This window comes from the organism of the source record quoted next, unplaced genomic scaffold, assembly GCF_019419815.1.
Source record: "Pyrus x bretschneideri cultivar Hongxiangsu unplaced genomic scaffold, Pyrus_bretschneideri_v1 Contig113, whole genome shotgun sequence".
Taxonomy (NCBI): domain Eukaryota; kingdom Viridiplantae; phylum Streptophyta; class Magnoliopsida; order Rosales; family Rosaceae; genus Pyrus; species Pyrus x bretschneideri.
The window spans coordinates 356,774-381,667 of record NW_025999406.1 but is presented as its reverse complement, the minus strand read 5'-3'; the positions used below and the strand labels follow the sequence as shown (position 1 = coordinate 381,667).

The 24,894-nt window shown below is 38.9% G+C and overlaps 1 long non-coding RNA gene across 1 annotated transcript; it reads left to right on the top strand.

The window, feature by feature from the left end:
- Window positions 1–3,562: 3,562 nt before the first annotated feature.
- LOC125473996 lies at window positions 3,563–4,981 on the top strand. Its single transcript, XR_007255759.1, has 3 exons — window positions 3,563–3,782; window positions 3,888–4,721; window positions 4,811–4,981. It is a non-coding gene; the product is annotated as an uncharacterized LOC125473996 (long non-coding RNA).
- The last annotated feature ends 19,913 nt before the right edge of the window (window positions 4,982–24,894 follow it).

The window sequence follows — 24,894 nt, the reverse complement described above, 5'->3', positions numbered from 1 at the left end:
TGTGTGTGGCCCAACACATGCCAACACCACACCACCCACCAACAAAATAACGAAACGAACTAGGGGCTAAAATGTCATTTCACTAGTACGTTTTAATAATCCCGGGACGGGATGTCACACTAAAACTAAAATACATAATAGAAACGAACAATCCAAGAGATTAGCAAATTTGCTAATCCCCGGCAACGGCGCCAAAATTTGGTGCGATAATTTATACGCACACAAATTAAACCCTCTTTTTGACAATTGTAGTATAAGTATAAGTAAGGATCGTTCTGGACCGGGGATTAGGAGGGATTGTTAATCACTTGGATTTGACTCAAAAACGTAAAAACACAATATAAAGCACTATACTAGACTCAAAGAATGCAAAACTAAACTTTAAAACACTCAAACAAACTAAAAGACTCAAAACAACACAAACACACTCAAATCTGCCTAAAAACCACTTTCTGGGCAGTTTTGAGTATAAACACAAATTTGGACGAAATTAAGTTGTAACTTGACTCAAGACTCTTAAAAACACAAACTAAATTGATTTCTAACTAAATTGACATTAAAGTAAAGGGGGATTTAGGTTTATACGAAGTTAAATTAAATGAACAAATTGCAATTAAAACATAATGTAAATATGAAATTGATGAAATGGAATGAATGGATGATAGAATGGCTAAGGGGTTCATCTCCATACATGTTACACTTGCATAATAAAACGATTTCCAATTGCATTTCAACAAACCATTAATTCTCAATGCTCCAAGTTAATTAGATCCGCTTAAATTAACTTTCAAATCTTCCTAACGTTATTGAATTGGATGATTGCATACGACAACCCAAAGCATTCCTCACAAGTCCCCTACATGATTGCATAATAGTGATACAAGCAAGAATCATTACGCTCTATGAAAATTATAAGTGTTGACGAGGCATTCGTTACTATGGAATACGCATGAAACTTATGCCAAGAATTCGTTTAACGCGATTGTTTATAAGCAACCTCCACTACTTGTGAATATAAGTTTGTAACTATTAGGTGAAACTCACTTATATTCTAGCGTCATATTCATGCATGAAAATTAAGTGTGCACTCTCAATAAACATACATAAATAAGTTATCAATCAAACAGTTAAACGAATTGAATCCACAACTTATGAAACGCAATTAGAAGTAATCAAATCAAAATGCAAGCATAAACATATATTTCGAATCCCCACCTAGCCAAGGGGGGGGTTTAGTTCCTCATAACTTTGAAATCAAAGAAACACCTAAACATTCCAACAACTCAAACTTGAATTGTATGAACGTTTAGGCACTCTTCTCTTCCATTCCTCATACGTACAAAACAAAGAGAATTGAATTTAAACATTGAAATCAAAGAAACACCTAAACATTCTAACAACTCAAACTTGAATTGTATGAACGTTTAGGCACTCTTCTCTTCCTCGTTGTTGTAGCACAAGGTCTAAGGATAGTTTGATGGTGTGAATGGTTTGGGGAGTGGTGAAAATGGAAGGGGGAGGCCACGGCCTTAAGGGAAGGATTTGGTGTGGTGTTTGGATTAGTAGGGAAAGCCACGGCAAGAATGGGAAATGGTTGGTGTTTGTGACTGAAATGTGTATGAATGAGTGTGAATGAATTGTGACTGCAATGGATGCTTATTTATAGGTAAATAAGAGGGAACATGACAGCTAGGAGGTGGGTGGAAAGCTGGAATGGTGATGGGAGATGCATGTGGCTGATTTATGCATGTGATTAAAGGGTGGGAATGCATGTGCTTTGACAGAAATGAAAGGGGATGCACGGCATGGGTTGTTTGGTGCTGGAATTGAATGTGAAAGCATGTGCAATGAATATGTGGCTGATTTGTGGTGCAATGATGAAGGAATAATCTGGAAATGCAAGGTGAAATGAAGTGGAATGACAATGGCATGTGGAATGGCTGGAAAGTGGAATGGGATGCAGGACATGGGTGTGTTTGTGTGTTGTGGCTGATTTGTTTGTTGGTTAAAGATGCATGTGGATGAATTAAACAATGGGAAAGTATGTGATTGACAACTAGGATGAATGGTGGCTGCAATGATGAAGTGTGATGGCTGAAAATGGCAAGGGATGTGCACGGTAATGATGGTGTTTTTGGAGATGAATGTAGCTGCAAGGTGTAAATAATTATGGCTGCAAGGTGTAAATAATTATGGGTATGATAAGTGATAAGTGTATGGTTATGATAAGTGATAAGTGAATGGTTATGATAAGTGATAAGTGAATGGTTATGATAAGTGATGATAAATGAATGATATGTGATTATGATAAGTGATAAGTGGTGATGATAAGTAATGATATGTGGGAGTGTGGCTGAAATGAAGGAGTGGAATGTTGGAATGTTATGCACGGCTAAGGATATAGGAAAGGTTTAAATGTCCTAAAACTAAAGGGAACAAGGTTCCAACTCTTTGGTCTTCAATTAGGTCTTCAATTTCGTCCAACACTTTGGCTCCAAGCATAAGCTATCCATCCTTAGCCCAAAAGTGCTCCAAAAGTCTCCAAAATGCATCTTTTTGCTCCTTTAGCCCTTTGGACCTACAAACACACGAAAATAGCTTAAAGTACTAAAATAACTAAAGAAACATAACGTAAATGCACGAGAACAAGCCATTTAAGTCGCATGAATATGCTCCTATCACTTATCCATATCTCATCAATCATGGCTAGCATATAAGTCGGAGTCACCTCTTGTGACCTGTACGACTTATCCATATCTCATCAATCATGGCTAGCCAATAGCTTAATAAGTATACCTGCACACGAGTCGGAACCACCTAAAGTGGTTTGTATGAGAGGACTGGGTGTAAATAAATACACTCAAGTGCTATGATCATGTGAAGACTGTGCGAATAATCGCGGGTCACCTACGAGTCGGAACCACCTAAAGTGGTATGTACGACAAGACTGTGCACCTACCTTAGATCCAAGGTGAGCGTAAGGTGCGGGAGGTGAACATCACGTGAAGGACTATACCCTGGCCACGGGCGGGAGCACTAACACCGGGGTACAGGTTTATGAGCTCTCAATGCATCTCAATATAACATGTGCAACTCATGGCAACCAGTACGACAATATCGAAGTTGCCTAACACATAACTGTAGTCATGCTATAACGCAATCGATTCAACTAATACCATAAACTCACCTAAACTTACCTGGGTGTTCTGCATTCACCTTTGCACTTGAAAGCATTCCCAATAATTATATGCAAGTAATATACATATGGATGAAAGTTCTAGTGTACATATATTTTCATTTATTATAAGCAAAAAACATTCAAAGAAAAGAAAAAGTACAAAAACAGAGGACAAAGCTTCCTCTGGCGTGTGTGAATGCATATGAACAATCACGTTTGATCCGAATATGTATTTTGAAATGCAAATCCTGTCTAAGTTGCCAGCTTGGTATGTCTCAGTAGAAGTAAAGCTGGGGACCAAATTACGTATTACCATGGGACCATGCAAAATCAGATTAAAATATGTAGCACTTGCACCAAAATCAGGCACAAAGGTATCTGTTTGTTGTTTTATTTGGACTGTAGAATAACCTTGAACTGTCACTGCAGTTGCAGGCATTTTGCAATGGCATGATGAGAAGACATCTTTTACATATTTCCTTGCTTTGAGTATGTTGTATTACTGGTTTTTCCTTTCTGGAAGAACTTTTGCCTCATCTATGTCCAAGCTTCTGCTGTTTGTTTCATTCGGCCTTTATGGATACAGGATTCTACCACCCAAGATGTAAGTATTTTGTTTATAAAGCTTTTGCTAAATAAATTCTAAGTGCTGGAAGAATTCTTTCGTGCTTTATTTTATTATATACCGACCATAATGTCTATTGAACAGGTTGGGTTTTACCCTTAAGACACTGTCTTTATCTTGTTTTGAGATTCCTGAAACGGTAGTGAAAGATAAGATAGCAAGCATAGCGTATTTGTGGAACAAAGGGGTTTGTTATTTGAGACTACTGGCCCGAAGACATGGCTGGGATATTTTCTTCAAGGTATGGACCATAATAACTCATTCCCTTGGGTGAAGTGCATGACTCCAGGAAATGTCCAATTTCATGTTTTCTGTAGCTTTTATCCGAAACCTTTTCTTCGGCAGAGACTATTGCAGGTGTAGCCGTCGAAGTTCGAGTATTTTAGGAAAATTTGGACCTAAATTTATTTATAAGTCATGGCCAGATTCTCAAGAATTATTATGATATATAACTATTCAATTTTGACTCATTAATTATTTTCAGTGGAATTGACAGGCGGTATTTGAACGCTACTGACCAACACTATTGTATCCCCTGCTTATTATATTTGGTGGAAATGTTTGCATATAATCATTTGTCTAAAAAATATTTCCATGTAGTCATTTGTCTGCAAAATGTTGCCATATAGTCAAATTGTCTAGAAAATGTTTGCACCAACTTGATCCATGCGGAGTATGAACTTCAGCATCTTTTTTCTTTTTCTTTTCAAAAATAACCGTTTAAACCTCATGTATTTTATTAACAAGTATCTCTTTGTGATGCATAAATTTTGATATTTCTCAATACTACTTTTATATGAATGGGTGAGTTTTCATTGACAGCAATTATTCTCTCGTGGCCATCTCTACAGTTTGCAGCATCCCTCTTTTTCCTCAAGTTGATTTTGTCTCAAGCCTTGACTGTGTTAATAGGTGTAGGTAATGGAATGCCAGTTTCACCATGCCGGAGTCAATTAATCGCTTACTTGGATAAACTTTGTATTGATCTTGTTGGAAATGTTTTGCAGCGCTGGTGTTGGCTTTCACCCTATTTTTTGTTTGTGAACAATATGAATCGGAAATAGATGGATTGGCAAAGCTTCTGTTCAACGGGTTCATATCAGTTTCTGGGTCATTGAGAAGAAATCTACCTGCTTCTATGCAACTGTATCTTGAAAAACATGGAATCTTGCATCGCGATGAAGGCCTAAATCATAAATAGCTGCCACTGTCACCTCAATAGCCTTTTCCCAGAGGTTTTTCTAACTGTATAAATCCAATCCAATCCAATGGTCTGCTAGCTAGCTTAGATTTTTATGAAAAAATAGATTTTGGGGCAAACCCAACCAACGAAATAGCACAATACAGACTCTTGCTCTGTTCTTATTGTTAACCAAAAAGTTATAGGCTGTAGAAATCAATGCCTTTTCGATATATCTGTAAAACAGAGAAATATTTTGGTAAAATATTAATCTCTTGTGAGTTTGATGTTCTTATTGTTACAAGTACGATGAGGTCGTTTGAATCAAGTTTTGTTTTTCTTTCAGTTTGGGTGAAGGAATCAAGCTTTGCATTGAGTGGGAAAGATTGGTAACATAGATTAGTGCTTGAGGCCCCTCAAGTTTAACCTAATCACTTTAAGCGATCAATTTCCCAGCATTGCTACTCAAACATCTCGTGCCTATCAACACCTGTCATCCTGCAAAATCGCCTTCTACATCGTGGGAATGGTGCACCGGGCATAGCCAAAACCCGGATAAGCTATGAAGCTCGTGTAAGTGATAGTAATACGACGTATGTGATTAAAAGTCAATTGATCTCTGTTATAAACATTTCACAATCCTTTGCGTAAGTAAAATAAGTCTCGCTCAAAAATCTTGATTGAATCCACAAAGACATTCAACCGACTTTTCTTTCACACATATAATAAAATAATAGGGATGGTAGGCTAGCACAAATCACAATGATCTGCATTCTAAATGCACTCATAGAAGCAGGAAACAGAAATATATAGAAATTGGATTTCAGACTTTCTCATGGCAAACCGATAACAGAAAAATTTGGATATTGTATTCCAGATTTTCTCATGGCAATTCGAATATGGTTCTGCCCCATACTTTCTCATGGTTGACAGAAAGAATTCTAGGCCCTGGCTTTCTCATGACAAGCTTAGAATGAAGGTATTCACAGGGATTCAGATCTACTCATGAAACAAGAAAGAAAGATGGATATCTAGGGTTACGATCACACTCATGCAACTAGAAAGAAAATATGCAACGACAACTGTTCTCTACTAACCCTCTTAGTTCGCAATCATTTCAAACTTGTATACATATATCATTTCACAAATTAGATCGATGACTAGATATGAACACGTTTGTAAATCCATACCAAACACACAAAGTATATAACAAGGGAATCTTTCATATGCCAAGTAATTTATCACACAATATTAAAGTCAACTCACCTGGAGTTCAAGCTACAAACAATTGTAGCACGAAGGTCGAAGCACTCAATCACAATCAACGCCTATAAAACACTTAAGTCTTATCGTAGATACCTATAAATAAACAATACAACAAAATAATTCAGGTCATGTGGACTAAAAAGTCAATCATCGTTCAAAGTCAAAGTCGAAGTGGGCCCCACTTGGGTCAACAAACTAAGATTCTCCAATTCGGAAGATTTGAACGTCAAACTTTCATTCCAAAAGTTCTCAAAGGTTCGAAAATCAATAAATAGCAAGCTGAATAAATTGCACGATGATCCAATGGTCAAATTGTCGCTAATTATGAGAATCGTACAACAATACAATTATCGCAAAAGTTGAATAATCAAACCATCGAATTGAATTTCAACAAATGGACCTTGGATATGGTCTCAGGACATCGAGAACGTCTTGCTGTTCAAATCCATGAAATATGATTTTCCCACGCACCACTACATGAGTTTTCTGGTGAATGGAAACTAAGCTTTTCGATCAACTTTAAATTTCACCAAATTTTACAAGCATGTAGAGCTTAATACAATGGACAACTTTTATAACTGCCACGAAGTCCAAAGTGGGAGTAAGACAACCAATTTCGTAGGTAAACATTGTGGGTGCCCAAGACTTCATGGTGTCGGTTTGCTGCCTACTCTGGTTTAACAACGTCGAGGTTGGTCGGGTTTTACTCCTTGGATGATGGGCGACAAAACCCATGTGGTGGCATCAGTCGCTACTTAGCCGATTTATCAGAAAGTCAAAAAGTGTCATTGAAATCCATTGGTTTTCATCGATTTTTGTGGCTTCAAATCGCCATGTACAGGTTAATCGAGGTATTTCTAGAGTGGGTTTTGTGGAGGGAAGTCTAAGCTTCAAAGTGGTGGTGGTGGCATGCTCTAATTCCTCTTGAGTTAGCCATAATTCGCATAAGAAGTTCGAAAGGAAAATGAGTTGGTGGAAGGGGTCATGTGTCGTTGGACTTGTTCTAAATTCTCTTTCCAGAAATGGAAAATTGCTATTTTTGACAATTCGTACTTAGGAAACTTACTATTTATACTAAGTCCAAATGACCAAAATGTCTCTCACTTTTGAGGTTCGTAATTTCTTTGTTTTAACTTCAACTCGCGAACTGTATTCACATAAATGCTCGTGGGATAAAGCTCTATTATGAAAGTACTAGAGTTGGCCATTAAACCAATGGAAATTTTTGAAAAAAGAAAGGTCAAATCACGCCTTAAAACTTGAAATTTTCAAATTCAATGAAAATAAAATAAAATCTTGAATTAGAAAATGCGTCACTAAACAGTGAATTTCAGGAACGGTATTTCACAAATAAAGGTGATTGTGTATGTGATGTGGTGGCAATGTGGTTGATGTACGGGTGATGGAGATGTCCATGGAATTGTGGTGGTGTTGGCAGTGAGGTGGTGGCAATGACAATAGTGGTGGTGATGATGGAACTGAAGTTGGTGGGGGTAATGCAGGGGTGATGATGATGCCTATGAAAATGTGGTGATAATAAAGCTGTTGGTGGATAGTGACGGTAGTGAGGTGGTCGCAAAGGCAATGGGTGGTGGGGATGGTGAAAGTGGGGGTTATGGTGATGGTGATGTTGCAGTGGTGGTACTGTCCATTGTAAAGTGGTGTTAGCAAAGGTAACGATGACATTCGTGGTAGGGGTGGTATGATGGTGGTAGGAAATGGAGTGGTGGTGGTGATGGATATGGTAAGCTAGTAGTGGTGAAATTGGTACCAGGTGGATTACCCTACAATAAAACTTAAAACCAACTGTACTGACTAGTCAAACGTACTAGTTAACTGAGTACAAAGTGAACTTCAGTTAACACTTAACAATGTGAACTTCAGTTAAGTTTTAGTCTTAGTACTTGAGTTAAGTTCACTTGATTAATTAAGTGTCAATACTAGCAAACCCTACAATGTTTAACTCCAACAAGGGTTATGAATAAAGCTTTGTAAAATATTGAACACAATGAAGTTTTTGGCCAGAAAAATCCACCTCTGGTTAAAAAACCGGGGACTCTCCACTGAGTGCGATCCACTAGTGTAAACAAAGTTCATACAAAAACCACACAAGCTCAATTCCTAGATCTCTATCTACGGAGCAGCTTTACCTTTGTATAACTTTTTCTTACACAAGATGGACTCCTTCAGTTTTCATGAAGTGGCAGCTCCTCTTGAGCTCTTCACCTTATGGCACCAAGATCAACATGATCAATGATATGATGTTATGATATGTTTATGAAATTTGGATTCAAATGACCAGTCAGGTTCTCCAGTCAAACAATTGAAGGAAGAATCTAACTTAAATCCAACTGCTTGGTCTATGAAGGATATGAAACTTAAATTTAGACCAAAGCTTAATCCAAAACCATTAAAACAATGCAACCCTAATATGCAGTGATTGGGTGTTTGTGCATGAGATGTTTTTTAAGGCTAGGGTTTCTATTTGGAAGCTTAAAAGGTAGCTTTAAGCCAAGTGCCCTTTTTTTTTTTTTCTGAAATGTAAAAATCCTAACCAGTGAACAATTGAATCCTTGAGAACCATTTTAATGGGAGAGATGAATGTTTCAGACAAGGGGAGCAAGGAGACACATGTCACAAGCTAAAGAGACATTTCCAGATCAAGGGTGAGAGATCCACACACAGGAAAAGGTGTCAGATGGCCCATGCGGGTTGTCTTAATTTGCGTGCCTAAACAGCTGGACAACAGATCAAATTTCTGACTAGACAACAACAATAAACAAAAGGAATATGGAAAAATAAGCTTGACATGCATATACAAATGTATGATTCAAACCTTTTGTAATGAAGATGACAAGTGCTTTGACAAGTTCAATCCCAGTAGAAATTCCACATCAACATTGTGCCCTAACTCTAAATTATGAGCATATGTGGTAGCATTTACAAATTTTGACAAGGGAAGCCAAACAAAAACCTAGTAATTAACAATCTCCCCCTTTGTCTTTTCTTGACAAAATAACCCCAAACCTATGACTAATTCATACATCACCCACACTCAAGAGATCATGCAGTGACAAGAGAAGAGCAAGTAACAACTCATGTAGCAAACATATAATTCTTGGCAAGAGACAAGTGAGATTCATCATGGGTTATTATAATATAAGCTCATTTAAAAAAAAATTGACACCACACATTGCATGATCAACATAGGATACTCCAGTTACCACGTTTAAAAGAGTTTCAAAATTTTCTCCCCCATTTTGTCATGGTAAGACAAAGGAAGAAAGTAACAAGAAGCACAATACATAACAAGGAGTAAATAGTGAAGCATAGCACGCAACAAAGAAGGGTCAATGCATCTTGGAGAACCAAAACAACCCACAATGGTGCAAAGTTTTGGAACCAAAGTGATAATATATAGCAATTTTAAGCTCAAAAGCCACAAGATCCAAGATAGAATCAAAAGAGTAGCAAGATTAATTACAACAGAAACCAAAAGAAATTGGAGTTTCAAATTTAACAAACATTGTTCAATAGTTAACAAAACATAACTCCCCTATAACACTTGCTCGCAATTAAACTAAAACCCTACAAGAACTCCCCCATAAACTTAGCACTCATCCGATTGTGATGAGCCATCTGAGCCAACAGAAGATCCAGCAGTAATGGCATCTTCAACAGGGGCATCTCCAATGCGGGTACCACTACCAAAACCTTCTGCATCTTTATCTTCATCAGAGGAATATGTGAACCTGATGTGCTTGCCCTTCGAGGTAAGAGTGGAAGGAAAATGTTGATGGATATTGATGGACACTCATTTTCCTTTAGCAGCATAGATTGCTGTCATCTTGGCAGCAACAGCCCTCAAATGACTAGACGAGGTAGCAGTGTGATCGGACAAGGAAGATGGATCCAAGGGACGCTAAGGGACAAGTTTTGGAAGATGCAGAGATGGCTTGGGGACAAAAGAAGGAGGATTCAGGGAGGTTTGACTCTGAGGCGGTGTGGGGAACGAGTGACTAATATTAAGAGAAGACGCTGATGGACTGACCAAAGTTTAAAATCAACTAATTGTCTCCTAAGAGAGTTAATCTCAAACTCAAGATGTGTTATTTTCCTTTCCTAAGAAACATTTGGTGGTGGGACTGATCTAGGATCACCCAGAGCAATAGCACTCATGACATTGCTCAAGCTCATCAGATTTTTGTCAAGATCTTTAGTGGTTCTAGACAAATATCACCTGGATGTTTTTGGACTCCAGCACGCTCACAAAGCTAAGTGATCAGATAATGAAGAGCCTCTCTAGTGGGTTCCATATCATTTCGACTTAGAGAAATAAACTTAAAAATCAGAAACCCAAAAGGAACATCACAATCAGTCAACATTGTGAACAACACTTTGGCAGATTCTAGGGTAGGATTACCATTGTTGGAAGACCCTAGGACATTTTTATGCAGAAAATCTGACCAACTCCTGTAGAAGGGTTTGAGACGAGACTTGGACACTTGACCTTTAACCAGCTGGATGGACGAGTCAACATAAGCGTTACGATGGTAGGCTTTTATGTCATACTAACAAGTAGCTAAGTTATAGCTTGGTAAAACAGAGGCAGAGGAAGGATCAAGTTCTAGAACCGTGCAAATGACAGACGGGTCAAAGGGTACTAAAATACCACAGACACACACAATCCCACAAAATTCAAGAAAATTAGATGAAATATTAAAATAAAATTTTTAAACCATGGTCAGATTGAAATTGGGAGGAGGAGAGTTTACCCTATGAAGCTTGTCTTTTTCAACAAAACTAGTAAAGTGCAACAAGATGTAACTACAATAGAAGACAACACAAAAACATAAGAAAACACGCTACAGATACAAACCTAGTACCATTTTAGCCACATCCAACTATGAATTTCAAGAGAAAAGACCAAGAATAAACAGATTCAACAACCAAGCTTTCATAACAATTTGATAATAAATATTTGACAAAGCAAGTACATTTGAAAAGAAACATGCAATGCAATACTTCAAAAACAATTCTTTACGGACACACAATGATAGCACAACAAGATTAACACTTGTTAATTCCACAGCCATGATGTGTCTAGGTAGGTGAAATGGATTAGTGATAGCCATTGAAAACTAAGTTTCACGCAACTAAGCAAAGATTTAATTCAAAGGCTAACCAAACTTTTAATAACCCATTGAGATTAAGACACAACCCTCACAACATAAATTGAGTCAATATCTAAACACAAAACTACTCACAATGAAGAACCAAGCCTAATAGAACTTTTAAGCTAGCAAATGAGATACGAAGCACATGACCATTGATAGGATTGGTGAGAATTGTACTTTGACAATCTAAGACACATTTTGAGTCTTTCTTGAGATAGGGAGAGAGGAATTGAATAATCATGACATTGCATGAGAAATACTTTTGAGAAATTTAGAATTTTCCTTTCTCTCCCCCCCCCCCTCCCCCTTTTTTTTATAAATTTTTTAGAACTTTGCTTATGTGTGAAGTAATTGAAGCTCAGATAAATTATTTTACTTTTGAGAGGATTTGAGCACAATGAAGGACAAACTAGGTGGTGTTTTGCACTGAAAAAGACACTTAGCCCAATTTATAAAGAAGAATTGTCACTACACCTCAATCAAGACCAAGGTAAGCCTAACCCTCATATTAACAAGTGCTTTTGTCAAATGAGACAAAGATTTTCACTAGCTATTAGCCATAACAGGGAGAATCTTTGACATCACATAGAAGGAATTAATCAAGGCTAATCAACAAAATGCCAACATGTGAGACAATTAAGAAATGCACAAAGTGACACATAGACTTAACTGATGAGTTGATTGACAAGACAGACATAAGATCAAGAAAAAGAACATGCCGAAGAATAACAAAATGGAAGCAAGATTACTTAACCTATTCAGTCAAAGGCACAAAAGTCAACAGACCATTGAAGATTTTTGCTTCTTTGATTTTCCAAAAGACTTATGAAATACGCAACTGGCAGTTCCTCACATGGCACCAAGTTTATAATAAAAACATTTCTTTGCAGAAATCTCCTAAGAGCAAGATATTTATTCCCAAGACACTTGGAAGATAAATATTTAACAACATTCATCCAAATGACCAGTGCATAATCATGATCATAAAACACATCAGGAACCAAATCAAGGTCATCAACTTGAAGAACAAGCCACACTGCAAAGATGTAATCAAACAAGGCATATGAAGAATTCGCATTCATAAGTGAGATAAAAGCATATCTTGGTGTTGTAATGCTTCCAGTAAACAATATAAGAGGCATCTCACCATGAATCAACATGGAGATTGAATTATTGAAATTTCATTCTCTAGATAATAGGCTTTGGAAAAATCAGAGCAATACACCTTTGTGTGAGATATAATAAGCATCCCAAGATGCAAGGCTCACACAAGTAGCATTCAGACACGAAAACTTGTAATTGTCCACATTAGACCATTTGTTGAAAAGGATCAGTGTTCCAACTTGAGCAATCATCACACTTAGAGGCAACAATTGAATAACAATTTTCATTTGATCTTCAAACCACCAACATGTTCTTCCCATGTTTATCAACAACTCTGCAACTTGCCTTGGAAAAACAAACTTCATTAGCAACTTCATCACAGAGTTCACCGATACTAAGAAAACTAGTTGACAACTTAGTCATATAGTAAACATCTTCAAGCATAGGAAGTCCAGGAATCTTGACCACTCATTTTCCAACAATCTCAGCCTTGTCTCCTCCACCAAACTCAATCAAACCACTTTTGAATAGTATAAGAGATAGGAAAGCATCTTTGTTACCAGTCATATGGTGAAAGCAGCCATTATCAAGATATAAGGTGTCTGATTTGTAGAATGATATTGACCTTTGAGTAATCAAACACCTATCAAAATCACATTGAAAGCCACTTGAACTTGACTTCACATTTCTTGAGCTTGATGAAATGATAATATTGGACATTCTACTGATCTCTATAGTTAGACGACCTACCTGTTCCTTTAGAACATTTTGCCTTTCCAAATGTAGCTTTCTACACATAGGTCTAATGTGGCCAAGATCACCACAAGGACGACATTTGGGAACAAATCTAATCCCAGAAGGAGAGTCAACCAAAGGGGATACAAAAGGAAGTTTCTCCAAAGAATGCGAGTTGACACCTATGGAACTTGAACTGCTTTCATCAATAGGAAGCACATATGTACCTTCAAACTGATTTCCAACAGACAGTACTCTTTCTGATGAGTCAGCACCCAAAGATAGACAGTTTAACTTGTATGTAGCCTCATTCAATTTAGAAAACAGCTTCATATTAGCTTCTCGATACAATTCATTGTTTTCCCACAACAAAGGAATTTGTTGAAGCAGACTTTCATGCGATATCATTAAACTCTAAACATGATCTTCAAGAGAGGCGATTAAGTCATCCCTTTCATCATCATCACCATAAAAATGAGCCTTTTTCATTCAGCATGCAAAGTTTGACCTCTAATCGTATGATTTTGTGACTCAATTCTATTCTGACTAGTCGGAGAGACTCAACCTCTTCTTATAACACACACACCTTTTTGGTAAGCTCAGTATTGTCTAGAGATGTGAGACATATCTCATCAAACAGGGATTCATACAAGCTTGACAACTCCTGAGATGATGACACATTAGTATTATCTAATGCTTCAATTTTTCCACTAGAAGATGCTTCGTCAATAGATGCAACAAACCCAACAATCTCTTCTTCATCATCTGATGACTTGTCTATTGACACAAAATCTTTTTTATCATTGTCACTCCAAGTAGCCATCATAGCTTTTTTACGTTTCTAACTAAGAAGTCTAGTGTTGGCACATTCAACGGCACGGTGCCCACTTCCACCACATGCAAAACAGTGACCATAAACTTTTGATGGATTTTTGCCTTTCTTTCCTGAGGAATCACTAGATTTTTCACTAGAGAAAAGTTTCCCATGATTGTTCAATGACCCCTTAGACCACTTAACATCTATTTCTTTGTTTTTTAAACCTCTTTTGAATTACTTGACAAAAAGGGCAAGATCATCCTTTGAAAATTGTTCACATGTGTCACTTGTAACTTTGTTGTTCTCAACACTTTGAAGAACGACATCTTTTCCCTTCTTGGAGACACCTTCATCCATGTCAAACTCCATCTCATAGGTAATGAGTTTCCTAACTAACTTTCTGAGCTTGATCTCACTTAAATCATGGAACTCTTGGATGGCAACCTTCTTTGCTTGGAATCTTTTGGGTAAGGATCTCAAGATCTTTTGAACAATCGTTGTTTCATTGATAGGTTTCCCCAATCTTAAAGCTTCATTCGTCAACATTTCAACTTTCTCATACAAGGTTGAGAAGGTTTCAGACTCAAGCATTCTTAAATCCTCAAACTTTGAGAAGGTCATTTGGAGCTTTAAATCCTTGTTTGTCACCTTCATGAAGAATTCTGAGTTTATCCCAAGCTCACTTGGCAGTTGTGCAGTAACGGATATAAGCAAACTGAGTTGGTGATATGGTAGATACAATGGCATTTATTGCCTTCCTGTTTGCCATGGCAGATGTCACTTCACTAGAAGTCCATTCACTTTTAGGTTTGATCACCACTTCCCCTCAACAACTCTAGATGGAGCCCTCCACTCAAGGGTAAGGTAATCAACAACAAAAAAGTCATGTGCCTCAAGAAATATTTGAAACTTCTCACTCTAATCCGCATAGTTCACGCCATCAAATTATGGAGGAGAGTTACATGATCCAGCAACACGATCACGATCCATGATGATAGTCCACCTAATACCAGCAAAATCACAGGGATTACTCTATGTATGCCTAGAGCAAGGCTCTGATACTATTTAAAATTGGTACCAGGTGGATTACCCTACAATAAAACTTAAAACCAATTGTACTGACTAGCCAAACATACTAGTCAACTGAGTACAGATTGTTAGACCCCCATGCATATAAACCAAACAAACTTAAAAGGTTAACACTTAACAACGTGAACTTCAGTTAAGTTTTAGTCTTAGTACTTGAGTTAAGTTCACTTAATTAATTGTCAATACTAGCAAACCCTACAATATTTAACTCCAACAAGGGTTATGAATAAAGCTTTGTAAAGTATTGAACACAATGAAGTTTTTGGCTGGAAAAACTCACCTTTGGTGTTGAGCCAACAATAATTGAGAAAAATATGGAGGCGACACATGGATTCTTGGGTTAAAAAGACAAAATTACTCTCGAGACACACCGGAACTCCTACGCGTAAGCAGTAGACAATTACGACTCAATCAAGGTCAAAAGTGATCAAGATAGATATTTATTCAAAAATTATTTCATCCATCCTCATCAAATCCTCCTCACAAGGTAACCTTCAATTATTCATTCAAAATAGGATTAATTACCTAAATTCATTGATTAATTTTCTAATTAATTAATTAATTAATTAATTTTCTAATTAATTTCCTAATTGATTGCAAGATATTATTTTGACATGATATCTTGCAATTACACCCAAAAACCACCATAAGTGGCCGGACCCCTTTTCTCCAAATAGGGGCCGGCCACACCCCTATAAATAACTCTCATTTCTCCCAAAAACCTAAGTCCCATCGTCTTGCAAAATTCTCCAAATTTCTCTAAATACTTTTCCCTCAAATTCTAACTTTGGCATCGGAAGTTCCTTAGCCAAAGCCACCCACTCACCCCCATTCATCGTGGGCGTGTGAGGTTCTTGGCCTTGACCTAACGTGTTAATTGCTTTGCAGGTGCATTTTCGTCCAAGAAGAAGAAGGTGGAAATTTGCATCCACAAATTGGTGCTTTCATTAATAGTTTGAGTCACACACTCGTAGAAGACTCTCACATTCAAGGTTTTTCGTTTTCGTGTTCATTTGTAGGACCACGATGACAAGAGACTTAGAAACCTTGATGAATGGAAAATCCAATGTTCAAGAAATAGGACCACGGTGATTCACAAGACTCAACACGATGATAAGTGGAGTGGCACGACCCCCACAGGGCACCACCATGGCAACCACCACAGTGGCCACCACGGCAGCCACCCTCAGCAAGGTCCATAGCACCACAACCATAGCCTAAGCCATGCCATTCAAGCCCACACAGGCCTAAGCCCAAGGTGAGTCGGCCCGAGCCACTCAAGCCCAACGTGAACCCAACACATTGACTAGCTGAGTCCTAGCCTCACACCCATTTGCGCCGCACGCCAAGCAGCCCACTCTCGTGGTCCAACCCACTCTCATGGCCTTCCAAACAGCCCAAATCAGTCCAAGACTAGTTCAACCACCCCGGCTTTAAATTTATGGACCAGCGATTGAACCAGGGGCATTTTCACCTCATTTCTCCGCTGATTTGACTTTCCCTAACTCAAATCTCTCGCTCGGAGTCTACCACACTTCCACTGCTAAAGGAGACGCATTCCTTCCAAGCTCTTCCAACCCAAATGGAGAACAACACTTGTCTCGACAAGTTATAGAGTTGACGAGTGCCCTCGCACAGTAGACAACCTTGGTGAATCAGCTTTTGTAGCGCATCGAGATGCAACGTGCCCCAGATGAGGTGTCCCAAAGTAGAACAAGGACAAAAGAAGAACCTTTCAAGCAACGTCCCGGCAAGTAACCACTCGACCAGCCAGGAACTGAGCGTTCGAGTAGTGTACACTCCCGACTAGGCCCCCGAGATAACGTATACTCCCATCTTAGCACGCGGATGAGCGTGCACTCTAGACTAGGCCCACGGACAAGCATACATTCACAGTTAGGGCCACACTCCGATAGTCAACATGAGTAACCTTCCAGATGAAGTGTTCATTTGTTGCTAGGCCCGCAAAAAGCATCATCCACCTCACATTAGAGTAGGCAACACGAAGGACAGAGAGAAGCAGTCACTCAGTTCGGCTTAAGTTCAACTAGTAGCCTGCGAAGAATTCCCTTGCCTGCTAGGAACGAACCATATGCACCGCCGCCGTGGCATAGATGAACTAAGCATGTAGAAGAGCAGCCTAGATTAGCAGGTTAAGACTGGGGGTTGTCGAGAGCACCGCTACGACGGTAAGACATAGAGAGGCTCTTAAATGAGTGATTGCGTGATTTCCAATGCAACGAAGTCACCGACGAAGCGCTACGACGGGACATGACCAATATGAACAGGTCACCCTTCACATACGAGATCAAGTAGGTAGAGCCTCCACCCAAGTTTAGCATTCCACATTTTACATCTTTCAAAGGAGATTGAGATCCGGAAAGACACTTGAAGCACTACCGAAGCACGATGGTTTTTTATTGGAACAACGATGCTCTTATGTGCAAGATATTCACCACCACTTTACAAGACTAGGCGCAAGATTGGTTCCACACCCTACCACCATGATCCATCTGGAGTTTTGATGATTTTTCCTTAGTTTTCACTAAAGAATACTCATCCTACAGCTTGTTCAAGAAAAAGTCCGACCATTTGTTCAACTTGAAAAAAACCCAAATGTCTTGCTTCGTAACTACGTGAAGAAGTTCAAAGCAGAGAAAGCGAAGATAGTTGGATGCGATGACTCAATAGTAAGTGTAGCTTTCCAAAAAAGACTCCCAACTGACCACCTACTGTTTGGAGAATTGATCATGAAAGAAGATCTAAAACTGGCAGACTCTTTTGCTCTAGCAGAGAAGCACGCACTTTGGGACGAGGCTTGGCGAACAGACAAGGTGCCCGAGTAGCCTCGAAAAGAGTCGGCAGTGGCTCAAAAGAATAAGGATGGGAAGCAATACAACAAAAGCAGGCATAAGGCTAATTGTAGGGATCGACCCATGACCAAAGAAGGCCCCGACGACCAAGAACTACTCTAAGTTCTCAATCCTGATCCACCAAATCCTTTGTGACATCAAGAACGAGCCATGGTTCAAGCTGTCGAAACAATCAAAATGAGATACTTCCAAGTTGGACCACACCAAGTACTGCGCATTCCACTGAGGTTCCGGTCACACAACACAACCGACTGCTACACTTGGAAGAACTACCTAGAGAAGCTCGTGAAATAAGGCAAAATCGATAGATACTTAGACAAGCCGGCTGCTCAGCCTAGAAAGAACGCAGATGCCGATAAAGAACCACCCAATAAGACGATTTGGATTAATGGCATCTTCGTCGAATATGAGCACTTAGGGGCCACCAACAACTCTAAGAAAATGAAGATCTAGCAAGCTCTACTAGTCTCACAGGTCTAGGCAGTCAACACCCAACCTAAACCTATCGTTGGCTTCACCGAGCAGGATGTAGAAGGCATCGACTTCCCACAGGACAACGCACTAGTGGTATATATCCAACTAGCCCATGCTATAGTCGACAGAATGATGGTTGACAATGGAAGTGCAGTCAACCTACTTCAACTCTCAGTAATTCAAAAGATAGGCCTGGAAAATACAATTATACGTTTAGCAGAGGTACTCACCAGATTCAACGGGCACACCTCAACTGCCATCGGTAACATTACACTTGATGTGAGAACACTGCTAGTTGTCTTAAAGTAGACGTTCATGATCGTAAGTCACCCGTCTCCGCACAATGGGATTCTTGGGAGACCTTGGCTGATCAAGCTGGACGCTGTAACCTCTGTCAAGTATCAAAAAATTCAATTTCGCATCCCGAGAGGATGAGTTGAAGAAATTAAGTCTGACCAGGCCACATCTCGACGATGCACTTTGCAAGTATTGAAGGAATCAAGAAAGAAGACATTTACCCCCGTAGAGGCTACCGAGGTCCAAATGGACAATGAAGCTACCAAATAGCAATTGCAGCAGTTGGATCAAGAAGATGGTGTCCAAGTCAACACGCTAGCAGATGAGATAGGATGAAAGCCCGAAAATGATGCCAAGCACATCATTCTTGATCCCCAGCAGCTGGAGAAGACTACTAGTATTAGCTCACATCTAAGCCCAAAGGAAAAAGAAGAACTCACGGCTTTCCATAGGGAAAATCGTGACATCTTTGTATTGTAACCTTCCGATATGCTCGGCATCGACCCCAAGATAGCTTGCCACAAGCTACACGTTGACCCCGCTGCTAAACCGATGATCCAAAAAAGAAGGTAATTTCCACCGAACGAGTGACGATCGTTGAAGTGGAAATAGACAAGCTACTGAAGGCCAGATTCATAGAAGAGGTAACACACTCAGCATGGCTTGCCAACGTCGTATTGGTAAAGAAGAACGAGAAGGGCAAATTGAGGGTTTGCAAAGACTACACCGACTGCAACAAAGCATGCCCAAATGATCCTTATCCATTTCCCCGAATCGATCTATTAGTAGATTTAACTTGTGGAAACCAGCTGCTCAGTTTCTTGGACGCATACTCCAACTACAACCAAATAACCATGTTCGAGCTTGACAATGAGAAAATCGCGTTCATGATCGAGTGAGGCACCTGCTGCTACAAGGTCATGCCTTTTGGCATCAAGAACACGAGAGCCACCTACCAAAGGTTAGTAAACATGATGTTCAAGAAGCAAATTAGAGTAACCATGGAGGTCTTTGTTGATGACATAATGGTGAAGGGCAAGCATCGATCAGACCACATCGGCAACTTGGCGAAAACTTTCGACATCCTTAGAAAGTACAAGATAAAGCTCAATCTCGCCAAATGCACATTTGAAGTATCTTTAGGCAGATTCTTAGGGTACCTAGTAACCCAACGAGGAATCGAAGCATATCCTAAGCAAATCCGAGCGATCCTAGAGATGAAATCTTCAACTACCTTGAAGGAGATCCAAAGCTTGACCGGACGAGCAGCCGCCCTCAACCGCTTTCTCTCGCCGTCCACTGATCAATGCAAGCCCTTTTTCAAGGCCATCAAGAGTGCACAATGAGACAAATGGGATGATGAGTGGGAAAGAGCTTTCCAAGACCTGAAGAAGTATCTCACATCACCTCTCTTACTATCCAAGCTGAAAGCAACGGATGACTTATACATCTACTTAGCAATCTCAGATGAGAAGAGTTGGGGGCCTAACTACCGATATTCTACACTTCTAAAGCTCTTTTCGATGCGAAAACTAGATATCCAAAGATCGAGAAATTAATTTTGGCTTTAGTTATTGCAGCTCAGAACCTCAGACCATACTTTCAAGCTCATACAGTCATCGTCATGACTCAATATCCTCTGCAATCAATCTTACATGGTCCAAATGCTTCTTAACGAGTGTTGAAATAGGCGTTGGAACTTGGCCAATCAGATTTAGTTTTCTGACCTCCCATAGCGACAAAGGCCCAAGCTTTGGCGGACTTTATAGCAAAGTTCAAGCCTAGCCTAGGCGATGCAACAAAGCGACCCAACGACAGCGCATCCTTCAATCCACCTAATGGAAACTTTGGCACTTGCATGTTGACGGCGCATCCAACTACAAAGGCTTAGGAGCAGGCGTGGTCTTTGTCACCGATGTCCACGCAGACACGTTAGCCGGCCTAGGCTCCGCCTTTGACCACCAACTCAAATGATGTATCCCGGTGGAGTATCTAGATAAGCCAAGCATAGAGGCGGAGCCAACAACCAAAGTGTCACATGTTAGTACAACTCTTAACTAACAAAGTTCTATTATAGACTACCTAGTCAACGACATACTCCCCATAGAAAGATTAGAGTCTAGAAAACTCCAAATAAAGGTAGCTCACTACTACATGTGGAACAACATTCTCGTCCGAAGATCCTACACCAGATCACATTTCTGCTACCTAGCGCCTCCAGACGACCTAAAAGTTCTAAGCTCAATCCACGAAGGCGTTTGTGGAAATCACTCCAGAGGCCGATCCTTAGCTCAAAAGACTCTAAATGCAGGCTACTATTTTCCTAGGCTTATGATCGTTTAAACTGGAGCTTTATTAGTGGTGTGCTCTATGATATTGGCCTGCTTGAAAGTTTGATCCATCTTATTATGGACTACATATCCTCTATTAAATACCAGGTTTATGTTAATGGTGAATTAACTGAGAACTTTACATCTAGTAATGGTATCAGGCAAGGGGATCCTTTGTCCCCTTATACTTTTGTACTTTGTATTGAGAAGCTGCCTCACATTATTACTAATAAATTCAATTCTGGTCAGTGGAAACCTAAAGCTTTTTAATTTGGACCCGACATCTTTCATCTTTTGTTCGTAAATGATCTTATGCTCTTTGCAGATGCAACACCAAAACAAGCTAGGGTGATGATGAGATGTATTGAAAAATTCTACGTAGCATCTGGCCAGGCAGTCAACTTTGAGAAGTCTATGTTGTATTGTTCTCCTAATACTTATGCAAATAAGGCTAGAAAAATTAGTGGTATTTGTGGATCTCCTTTATCTGATAATCTTGGAAATTATTTAGGGATGCAATTGATCCAATGTAGAGTCTCTAAGTCAACTTACAAGGGTGTGATTGATAAAGTTCAGAGTAGACTTTCTTCTTGGAAAAGTAATGTCCTTTCAATGGCTAGAAGAGCCACCTTAATCCATGCAGTCACCTGTGCAATACTGGTGTATGCTATGCAAACTACTAAGCTTCTAGTTGGTGTTTGCGAGCATTTGGATAAGTTGAACATAAACTTCTTTTTGGGGGACTCTCAACAGAAAAAGAAAATCCATTTATATCAATGGAACCTTATTTGCAGGCCCAAATGCATTGGAGGTGTGGGATTAAAGAAAATGGCAGAGATGAATCAAGCTTTGTTGGGTAAAATTGGATGGAGAATTCATGATAAGGATACAGGTCTCTAGGCAAAAATTTATGAGGCAAAATACTTGCAAATGAGCTATATTTTGGATACTAAATTACATGAGAAATTTGACTGCTCCTAAACTTGGAAAGGAATTCTTTATGGAACTGACTTATTGTGCAAAGGAATGAAGTGGAGAATTGGGAAAGGTGATGGTGTAAAGTTTTGGAAAGAACCTTGGGTGTTAAATGATCCTTTAATTAATTATGTTGATGCTAATAACTTTCCTGAGGAGGACTTTCTAATCTCTTATTTCCTTCAGGATGGTTGGTGGGACGTCAGTAAGCTAAGATTTGCTATTCCAGAAAACTAATCAATTGGCTTGTTGGGACTATTAGTGTTGGAGAGGACAAACTTATATGGGGGTACACTTCAAATGGAACTTTCACCCTAAAGATGGCCTATAATGTGTTATATGATTGTGAAAGAATGCTTGTTTTTTATTGGTTTGGGATTTAGACTCTCAAAATCTCCCCCCCCCCAAAACTTAAATTCTTCCTCTGGTTCATTGGTCAAGGTAAGTTACTGACTAACGAACAAAGAGCCAAAAGAAACTTAACTGTGGATTCCTCTTGCAAACTTTGTTCTTGGCCTTTAGAGACCATCACGCCTATTCTAAAGGAATGTAGCAAAGCTGGATGCATTTGGGATATTCTACAAATTCCTTCTCAATTGCTCAATAATTTTAATTTAGACTTCAAAACCTAGTTGATGGCTAACGTGACGTCCAAATAATGTGGTCTAAAATGGAATTGTTTGTTTGTCTTTGCTTGCTAGTATATCTAGAAATTGAGGAACCACTAGATTTTGGATGTGGATTTCTCCCTCCCTAGTGATTTTAAAAAGGTTATTGTTGGAGTGCATCTGAATGGATGGATTCCCTTCTAAAAATTGATAAACGGCATCCTCGGATGCATGTTATGTTGAAGTGGGAGCCTTTTATTTTTAGTTGGCACAAGTTGAATGTGGATGGATCTAGAAAAAAAGGTTTCGAGCAAAATCGCTGCTGGAGGAATTTTCCATGACCACAATGGTGACTGTTTTGGAGGTTTCTCTATTAACCTAGGGCAAGGGCAGATTATAGATGCTGAAGTTTGGGGTTTGTATTTCAGAGTTCAGCTTGGTATTGAAAAAGGCATATCTAAGTTAATCATCGAGATGGACTCTTCCTCTGCTGTATTGTTATTGAACCAGTTTGTGCCAGATTATTTTCACCCCCTTACTACCCTTTTGAAGAGTTGCAAGGATTTGATGAGACGAATTGAGCATTGTGAGCTAAAGCATATTTTCAAGGAAGTGAACAATGATGCTGATCAGCTAGCTAAATGGAGCTATAATTTGGACCTTGGGTTGTATTCTTTTCAGTTTCTTCCCCAATGGCTTATGCAACATCTAATGGATGATCTTGTAGCGCCCCTATGGGCTGCTCTATTGTTCCTAATGCTATGTATTAGTTCGTCTAGGGTGTCTTCACCCCCTCTATTCACCAAAAAAATAGGAGCAATTCACGCCTTGAACTCGAGGTCGGTGGAAAAATAAACCTCAGCACCTGGTGCATGAGTAAAAATAAAAATAAATACGAAAACTGAGCTTCTCTTATAAAAAAAATCAAAAAAATTTACAGGGTGTACACAAAGATAAAGAAAACTCTTAAATTCATTTAACACAAACTCAACCGTCTATCACCTCTCTTGCCAAAAAACTCATCTATAAAATAAAAGTGACGAGTGAGCAACAACCACCATAACTCAGTGAGTAGAATATGTAATATGCTAGTCAAGCAATGTTGTTTTACCCATGCTATAAAATATGATAATTATATCAAATCATTATACACATAGTGCCATATCACATTGTCCCTTCATGTGTTCATTATATCCTTCATCCAATGTAACTCACCACGTGACCCTTAATGGCCATTCTGCCCTAATGTTCCCGTGTGCAATTTACATTTATCCCTTGGATTAATGCAACACCAAAGTTCTCATGCTCCATGAAGTATCTCAAGTAATTCCACATATAACGTATATATATCCCATCATAAACATTTCAATAAATCCAACATGCTAAAGTAGAATATTTATAAAGAGATCAAAACCCATGATAACTCATGCTTTTCATTTATAAAAAAAAATAAGGATATTTTAAACACATTACATAAACCACTCACCTCGATCGATAGCTAGAACCCCGGCAAGACAAGCTCCCTAACAATCTCCACATAACCAACTCACTAGCCCTAAGCTCTATTTCTTCTCTCTCTCTCTCTCTCTCTCTCTCTCTCTCTCTCTCTCTCTCTCTCTCTCTCTCTCTCTCTCTCTCTCTCTCTCTCTTTGTGTACACACACACACACACACACACTCAAACCTTATGCATTTTAGGTTTTTTTATTGAAGTCCCTCTCCTGTTACATAAATGACATAATAATAAAAGAGATGGAAAAATACCAATAAAGGCTCAACCCTTTTTTTTTTTTTTTTTTTTTTTTTTTTAATTTTTTGCTTTCATGTACACTACCAATTCAATTATTCAAAATTGTTTATGGGTTTTGATAAAAATAATAATAATAATTATTATTATTTATGGGTGCATTCTAGATTATAAAAAAAAAAAGGATTTTATTTTATTTTCATCAAATATGAGTACATTTATATAATAAAATATGGCTACATTTTACATACAAAAAATTGGTACATTTATATAAAAATGTGGATATATTTTAAATACAAAAAATTGATACATTTTATGTCACATCCCCGCCCAAGCCCCCACCACATCCCGGGCTCGACTCCACCGTAGCACGATATTGTCCATTTTGGGCCCCGACCACACCCTCACAGTTTTGTTTCT